Below are 8981 nucleotides of genomic sequence, written 5' to 3' on the forward strand. Positions count from 1 at the left end.
AAAATTCAGCTTGCTTGGGTAGCCGTGAAACCGCATCTGCAATAACATTCTCTTTCCCCTTTTTATAAGTTATTTCATAATCATATCCAAGAAGCTATGTTACCCATTTTTGCTGCTCGGGGGAAGATATCTTCTGCTCCAAGAAATATTTTAGGCTTTTATAGTCAGTCTTGATTTGAAAGCATCGCCCAATCAAGTACGATCTCCACCTCGTTGCTACGTGCACAATGGCGAGCATTTCCTTATCATATGTTGACATGTTTTAATGGGAGGGAGATAATGCCTTGCTAGTGTATGTGAGTGATCGACCATCTTGCATGAGAACATCTTCAATTCCGACTCTAGATGCATCAGCCTCAATGATGAAGGGTCGGTTGAAATATGGTAGCGCTAGCACCGGCATCATCGTCATGGCTGTCTTAAGTTTGTCAAAGGCAGCGAAGGCTTTGTTCAACCATTAGAATTTTTCAGTAGAGAAGTGAGTGGTGCACTAATCTTTCCATAGTTTTTCATGAACTTACGGTTGTAGCCTGTTAAACCGAGAAAGCCACGTAGTAATTTTATGTTTCTCGGGGTTGGCCCGTTCAAACCACCCAAACCACTGTATGGCATCTCCTTCAAGATGTATAGCTGTAATTTCCACCATAGATGCGTCCGTAGTTTTGTGGTACCGATAATATCGCTCCGCGCGCAAGATCCAACCAATCGGGTCTCCTTCTTCCCATCTAGGTAAGTTCATCCTCATGCATGGATAGTTGGGATCGATCATAGAACCTCCCCTCCCTTGGAAGTCATCTCTCGGGCTTGGTGCAATTAGGCAGAGCTCAATCCTTGATGTGATTTCTTCAGGCTTGGTGGTTGGCCCAATCTGAGTTCGGTAAAGAGTATATGAATCTTATCCTCCATTCGCGCCTCAAAGGCTTCGAATTTAGCATTGATTGCCTCCTCATATGCCATAGTATATACCTCAAAATCTGTGATGTTAAGATCTCTTTTTTGTTGTTGGGTTAAAGGCATGTATAGGTTGAGAGAAGTGATAGTCGAAAGGGTTGGTGGATGTAGGCTGTGATTTAGGCTTATTTTGTGACTGTTTTGGGTGCAATTTGAGGGTGTGGTCTAGTGGAGTTTTAGGGCTATGGATAAAAGTTTTAGATCTATGGTAGATGGCATCAAAGGTTTGATAGAAATCAGTGAAAGTTTGCATAATTGTGTTGTCTTGTAAGAGCAGAATTGTCATCGAAGAAACAGTGGTTTCTCAATGAAAATTCCACCAAAAACTTAAGAGATTTGAGGATAGAATTGACAGCAATATCTTAGTTTATATAACAGCAAGAATTTCTAATTTAATCAAGAAAATTTTGGTAGTAACAGCAAGAAAATTGGTACAAGTTGCGATAGGAGAATTCTTGTCGAAAAATTTCAGCAGTTTACGATGAAAATTTGCAGCAACACAATCATTTTTAGAGATAAATTCCTTAATAGATCAATATTAAATGGAATTCAAGATGATCTATAAAGTGTATAAGAAATTTTGTTCAAAAAGGATTGTAAATAGATCGGTTAAGGCAATAATATGTGGCTGAAATTTTTTGAAGATTTTCAAGTATAGCATATTGGATGTAAAAGATCAATGGTTTATATTAAAAAATTTTCGATGAAACAAAAGAAAAATCCACTGTTAGGAAGTGTCAAAGCTATTATAAAAATTTCGTAGAGATTTGAACAGAAAAAACATAGTAGCAAGATCAAACAATCTATACTATGCAGCTGGAATTTTATGATGTAGATTTTCAAGTATAGCAGCTTAGACGTAAAAGATCAATGGTTTATATTGAGAATTTTTTAACAAAACTAAAGGGAAATCTGCTGTTAGGAGGTGTCAAAACTATCATAAAAATTTCGTACAGATTTGGATAGAAAAAATATAGTAGCAAGATCGAACAGGTTGTGCTGTGCGGTTGGAATTCTGCAATGTATCTTTCGTCATAAAGATGAAAATTTTATGACGAAAAGTTAAAAAAAAAATTTAGATTTTTGAATAAGGATAACTAAATTGCAGCAGTAGTAAGGTAGGAAACCAGAACCTGCTGCAATTTACAGGGAGATCAAAGGATGATATGCGGTGGTGGAGATGATGGTGGAATTTGGCGACGATCTTTTAAGCAATTGTGGGAATTGCTTTGGGTAGCTGTGGAGGGCTGATGGATAACTGTGGAAGGGCAGTAAGATGCCAAGAACACTGTTTAGATACCAGGTGTTAGAACCCTTGCAGATTCTAAACTTGGAATTGATCTCTTTAGGGGATCAGCCTCCTTGGAACTTTATAGGGGTTCCTCCCTCCAAGTTATTGCTCAAAGGCTGCAGAAAAGATTCATCTATTACTTATGAAAAGAGGAGGAATACATGGTTATTTATAGGGCTTCTAAACCCTAACTCCTAATAGAACTCCTACTCAAGACTCCTACTTCTAACCAACTCCTAATAGGACTCCTACTCAAGACTCCTACTTCTGACCAACTCCTAATATGACTCCTACTTCTAACCAACTCCTAATAGGACTCCTACTTCTAACCAACTCCTAATAGGACTCCTACTCAAGACTCATATTCCTTTACAACTCCTAATTTTTCTATAAGAAACAACCTCCTAACCCTAGCCGACCTCTTCACCTCTTTAATAGGGGTCGGTTTATGTAGGTTTTACATGAATGTCCCCCCCCCCCCCCCGTTAGGATCGAGAGCACTAAGAGGGGGGGGGGGGTGAATTAGTGCAGCGGAAAACTTTCTGCGATTAAAATCGAAAGCTGCGTTCGAACGATAAAAACAACTTCTGTATGAAAGTTGATACTAAGCAAGGTTAAAGTCAAACTATACAGGCAGTTTGCAGCTATGATGAAAACCAGAATGTCGGCGCAAACTGAAATCCGGCGTTCATACGAAGAAACTAATTTACGTCTAAATGCTGATTCGTAAATCACTTGATTAAATAAGACGCAGTTTAAGTAGGAGTATAAAGGCAGTGTGCAGTTATGGTAAAGCTCAAAACGTAAACGCAATCTGCAATATGATGATCATACGAAAAAACAGATTTACGTCTAAACGCAGATTTACGTCTAAACGTAGATTTACGTCTAAACGCAGATTTACGTCTGAACCTTGAAACTCATTCGTAAAATCGCAGAGGGCAGTAAGCTATTGAGAAGTTTGCAGTGAAGGTAAAATGCTCAAAGGAAATGCAAACCGAGATTTAGAGTGGTTCGGTCAATCTTGACTTACTCCACTTTTGGCTTCCTCCACCGACGAGGTCACCGACGTCAACTAGAGGCCTTCCTTCAATAGGCGAAGGCCAACCACCCTCTTACAGATTCACTCCTTTTGACGGGCTTAGGAGACAACCCTTACAGAAGTTTTCTCTCCTCTCTTTACAACTCAAACTTTGAAGAATAGAAAGAGGAGAACTAGTAGTTTTGAGCTCTAAGAACCACAGAAAGACAGCAAGATTTCGAGTGTGTGTTCTGTGCTTTTAGTGCTGAATGGGTGGGGTATTTATAGGCCCTAACCCAGTTCAAATTTGGAGCTCAAATCTGTCAATTCCCGGAATTCCGGGATCAGGCGGTTGCACCTCCTGATTGGGGCGGTTGCACCGCCTGGCAAAGCTCGAAGACTGAGCCTCTGGGCGGTGCCACCTCTGTCAGGGGCGGTTGCACCTCTCTGCCAGAGCTCGAAGACCGAGCTTAGGCGGTTGCACCGCCTGACTGGGGAGGTTGCACCGCCTGGCAGAGCTCGAAACTTGAGCTCTAGCGGTGCTACCTCTTGACAGAAGAGGTTGCACCGCCCAGTCTCGCTCGGAGACTGAGCCCGGGGCGGTGCCACCTCTTGGCTGGGGCGGTTGCACCGCCCAGTCTCGCTAGGAGACATAGTCTGGGCGGTGCTACCTCCTGGCTTGGGCGGTTGCACCTCCCACAGCAATCAGGGTCCGAATGGGTCAATCCATTCGGCCCAATTTGATTCTTTCAGGGGCCCAATTGCCCCAAGATTAAGCTAATGGGATCACCTCCCATTTCTAACTTAATCAATGTGCTAACTACGATTATTTCCTAAGACATATTCTGTAGCTTGCTCCGGTGCATCAATCGCTTCTTCCGGCGAGTTTCCGGCGAACTTCCGTCGATCATCCGACGAACCCTCGGTGATCCTCCTGCGGACTTCCGGCAAACTCCTGGACTTGCGACGATCTACTTGGCAAGTTCCGACGAGCTCCTTTGGCAAGCTTCTGGACTTCTCAGATTTGTTCCCGTAGAACCTCCGACGATTGTCCGAACTTCCGTCGAGCTCTTGAACTCCCAACGTGATCATTGTCATGACTCCGGCGTAACTCCTGCTGCATGTCTTTCTTCCATCGTAGTTAATCCTGCACACTCAAAACAAAAACTTCGATCGAGACAATTAATCCTAAGCAATTAACCAAGTTGTCCGGCATGTCATTGGTCCCTCGACGCTTCGTCCGATTCTTCGGCGCATCGTCCTTTCCTGCGGCATGTTGCCCAATCGTCCAGTTGGCTCTGCAACTCCGATATCCTTGGCACAATACCCGCTCTTCTTGGCCCGATGCCCGAGTCCACGGCCCGAAGCCTTCTGTCGATACGTCGACCGATCCACCGGCCCGACGTCCAATCTTCTAACATGTTCCTCCGGCACAACATGATTTTCCTGCTTTAATTGTCTCATCCTGATCGAGGCATCCTGCGTCACTCAAAACGCAGATTAAATCATAAACATATATCAAGTAGTTTCATCATCAAAATACGAGATTCAACACCCCCTAGTGCGCTCTTGATTGTAACAATTGGTATCATAGCGAGATTCACTCCTAGTTTGATTAAAACCCAAGAGACATGGCATTTACCGGAAATCAAGAGAGTCACTCAATTACACGTCCCTCCATCTTCAATGGGATGGATTACACCTATTGGAAGACTAGAATGAGAATCTTTCGAATTTTTATGGATTTTGAACTTTGGACTATTGTAGAAAATGGATTTCAAAAGTCTTCTCTTCCGATGATCGATTGGAATAAATTGGAGAAGAAGACTTTCGCTTTAAATGCAAAGGCTATGAATGCTTTGTTTTGTGCTCTAGATAAAAACGAGTTCAATCGAATTTCGATTTATGAAACAGCTTTTGATATTTGGCACACACTCGACGTGACTCACAAAGGCACTAGTAGAGTGAAAGAGTCAAAAATCAACTTTTTAGTACGTTCTTATGAATTATTTCGAATGAAACCGAGTGAGACCATTGGAGACATGTACACTCGTTTTACGGATGTCGTCAATGGTCTAAAAGGATTTGGTAAAAGTTTTTTAGATTTTGAGCTTATTAATAAAGTTTTAAGATCCCTTCTAAAGAATTGGGATCCTAAAGTCACGGTCATTCAATAGGCCAAAGATTTAAATAACTTTCCTTTTGAAAAACTAATTGGGTCGCTAATGACCTATGAAATGATATATAAAGCTCATGAAGAGCTTGAGGACACCCTTCCAAAGAACAGGAGGGACATGACACTTAGAACACAAGAAGTCCACTTGAGAGAAAACTAAGTGATGAGGACTTTGATGATGACTTGGCACTTTTAACAAGGAAATTCAAAAAATTCATTAAAAGAAATAAATTTAAAAATAACACTAAAAATAAATTTAAACCCAAGAATGATCAAGTAATTTTCTATGAATGCAAGAAACCGGGACACTACAAGAGTGAATGTCCCCAAGCCAAGAAGTGGACACCAAAGAAGAAGGCGCTCAAAGCAATATAGGATGACTCAAGCGCATCCGAAGAAGATGAGCTTAACATCGAGCAAGTTGCTCACTATGCACTAATAGCCATTAGAGAGGAGGTATCAAGTTCAATTGATGCAAATTTATCATTTGATGAATTATTAATTGTTTTTCATGATTTATTTGATGAATGTAAAATAATTAGTAAAAAATATAAATTGTTAAGAAAGGAGTATGATTCTCTTGTTAGTAATTTCAATAAATTAAATATTGAGCATAATTATAGCTTAAGTCCATGTACAAAATGTCATGATTTAGAAATACTTCAAAATGAAAACTTGCTACTCAAGGATACCTTAAATAAATTTGAGGTTGGCAGCAAGTCCTTGAACATGATCCTTACTAATAAGGGTCACGTTCATAAAAGAAGTAGAATCCGATTTGTGAGAAGCTCTCATCAAAATCCAACCACCTTCGTTAAAGGCCCTATCTTGCATATTTCACTCCAAAACAAATGTAACTTTTATTACAAACGTGGACATAAAGCTTATCATTGTCCATTTAAAAAGGTTAGTCTACACAAATTGATTTGGGTTCCTAAAGAAACCATAAAAAATTTCATACAACATGATAAGCAATTTAGATCGATTTTTGAGGCATCCAAGGTCAAATGGATACCTAAAAATCATCCTCTTTTGTAGAAACATACATCATCACAAGCTAGGAGCAAGAGATGATATCTTGCTTTTTGGATGCTTAAGGTTTATGACCAGAGATCCAAAATAACTCATAAAGCTCTCTAGCCATAATAACAAAAAGAGGATCAGTAGAATTAAAACTATCAATTACAAAATGATACTTATATTCCATACGTTAATGATGCAATCTTATGTGACAAACACTTAATTTTGATCCCTCAAATTTTGAAACTTGAATTCACCTTCACACGTCTTCTGGATTTCCAAATTTATCATATACATTCCTTCCTCAATTTTTTCAGATCCAACTATATCTTACAAGATCATGAACTTATGGCTTGCAAGCCAAGTTTGCATATGAATTTTGTATGATGTAAATCATGAACTTGCGAGGATTACGATGCTTGCATGATGAGTCATGAACATATTGAAAACATATGAGCTCTATATGACATTTGGGTATAGTATGCATTTTACAAGATCGATCATGAACGTACGAATCTTCTCCTCTTGTGATGAGAATTTTTACATGATTATGTAATTAAAGTTATATGCTCCACAAACAAAAACTCCCTTCAAGTTGAAATCACCCACATCAGTCCACACACCCTTGTAAGCAGTGCTCACTACCTGTAGGCGGTGGTACCACCCAGTTGGCGGTAGCACCTACTGCTAGCTGTCACGGGTGGCAGGCGGTTGCACCACCCGCAACCTGCCCCCTTATAAAACCGAGTTAGGGCCAACGGTAGAACTGACCCCAACTCATTTTTCACTCTCCCTTGCAGCTCCAAACCCTCTTTCAACACTATTCTCTCCCTCTAGCTGCCTAATAATCCCTATTTCCTACAAGATCAAGGATCAATCTTACATCTTCTTGAAGATCTCAACTAAGGTATTCTCTAAAAGGCTTTGATTTCTCTTTTGTATTATCTACTCTTGCTCATTATCTATCTTCATAATAGCAGTATTTATGGATTCTAGAAGATCTTCTAGGGACAAAGGGAAGAGGAGATTAGAAGAAAACTATGATTCTATACTTTTCGATTCTAATCAACATGCCCTAAAATTTGCATCCATAGAATCTAGACATGTTCATAAGGGAAAATATGTTGATTTAGATGAACTAAGTGATTTAGAACCTATTCAATGATTTGCAAATCTAGACATTCTCCCAATCCTACAAATAAGTGAACCTATCTACCCCAAACTTGTTAGGTTGTTTTATAACAATCTACATGTAAATGAAGAAGAAATGGTGTCTACCTATCTTTTAGGAAGTTATATATCCATTACGGATAGATCTATTTGCAACATCATAGGCATCCCAGTAAAAGAATGATTTTGTTATTTTAGAGGACAATGGGATGATAAAATAATTGGGACCACTTACGTTGATGCTTTAGGAATAATTTTTGGCAATCCCAACTTAATGATACTTCCAAAAAGCTATGAGCATTTACTACCATTAAGCATCAAAATACTTCATCACATCTTAATTAATATTATTCTCCCTAAACAATATCATCATGATGAAGTAAGTCAAATGGAACTAGGTACCATGTATTGGATCATGAAGGGATATAACAACTGTTTTGGTTACCTTATCTAACAAAATATGATAGAAATATCTAAAAAGGACATGATGCTTCCATATGGTAGCTTAATCACTAGAATACACCATACCTACGATATTGTCATTCCACCCGATGAAGAAGTTATAAAGCTAGATAGATTTAGCATCATAAATAAAAATCTACTTCGATGGATGAGATGTATATTTAGAAATGGTATGTAGGTTAGATTGCCTAGAAGAACCGATCTCCCTCAACCAGAACCAGAACTAGAAACACCAATCTTTAGGGGTAATCTATCTCCTCCAGCTTGTCACGGACTTAGCTGGTTTTGCCTAAGTCGTGCGGCACCCTTGCGTGTCCGTCCGCAAAGGTCAGCCTCCCCGAAGCCTCCCATTGTCCCTTAGAACCAACAAAAGAGAGAACGAGTTAAAAAGAACACCTCAATCGGGATCCACAAGCAAACATCTCCGAAAAACACTTCATAGACAATGCAAATTACAAACAGACTTTATAAGCTCTGAACAGTTGCACAACAAAAGGGTAAAATGGTCCATTACAGATCGAGAATCTCTCGCACGTGTCCACATGACACAACATTTATTTATAAGCCTAAAGAGGCCACCAACCCAACTAAAATGGGACTATTAAGCCTTCGGTCGTCCCTCTACATGTTGTACAAGGCATGAACATACCCAAAGACACGGACATACATAAGCATTACATCAAACATCCTGTTTAGAAGTTTGTTCGTGACAAACTGGTCCCTTTAAGGAATCACCTCCAATAGAGCAAGCACCTTCTTCATCTATCGAAGACATAGGGATTCGAATGGATCGCTTTGAACAAAGACAAGATCGACTTGAACAATGCTAAGATCAAATCTTATCTGAGCTACAGCAGATTCGTCGACAGTTTGACATATTGTTTAGACAT

The sequence above is a fragment of the Musa acuminata genome, chromosome BXJ3-9 (genome assembly GCF_036884655.1).
Source record: "Musa acuminata AAA Group cultivar baxijiao chromosome BXJ3-9, Cavendish_Baxijiao_AAA, whole genome shotgun sequence".
In the NCBI taxonomy this organism is placed as follows: domain Eukaryota; kingdom Viridiplantae; phylum Streptophyta; class Magnoliopsida; order Zingiberales; family Musaceae; genus Musa; species Musa acuminata.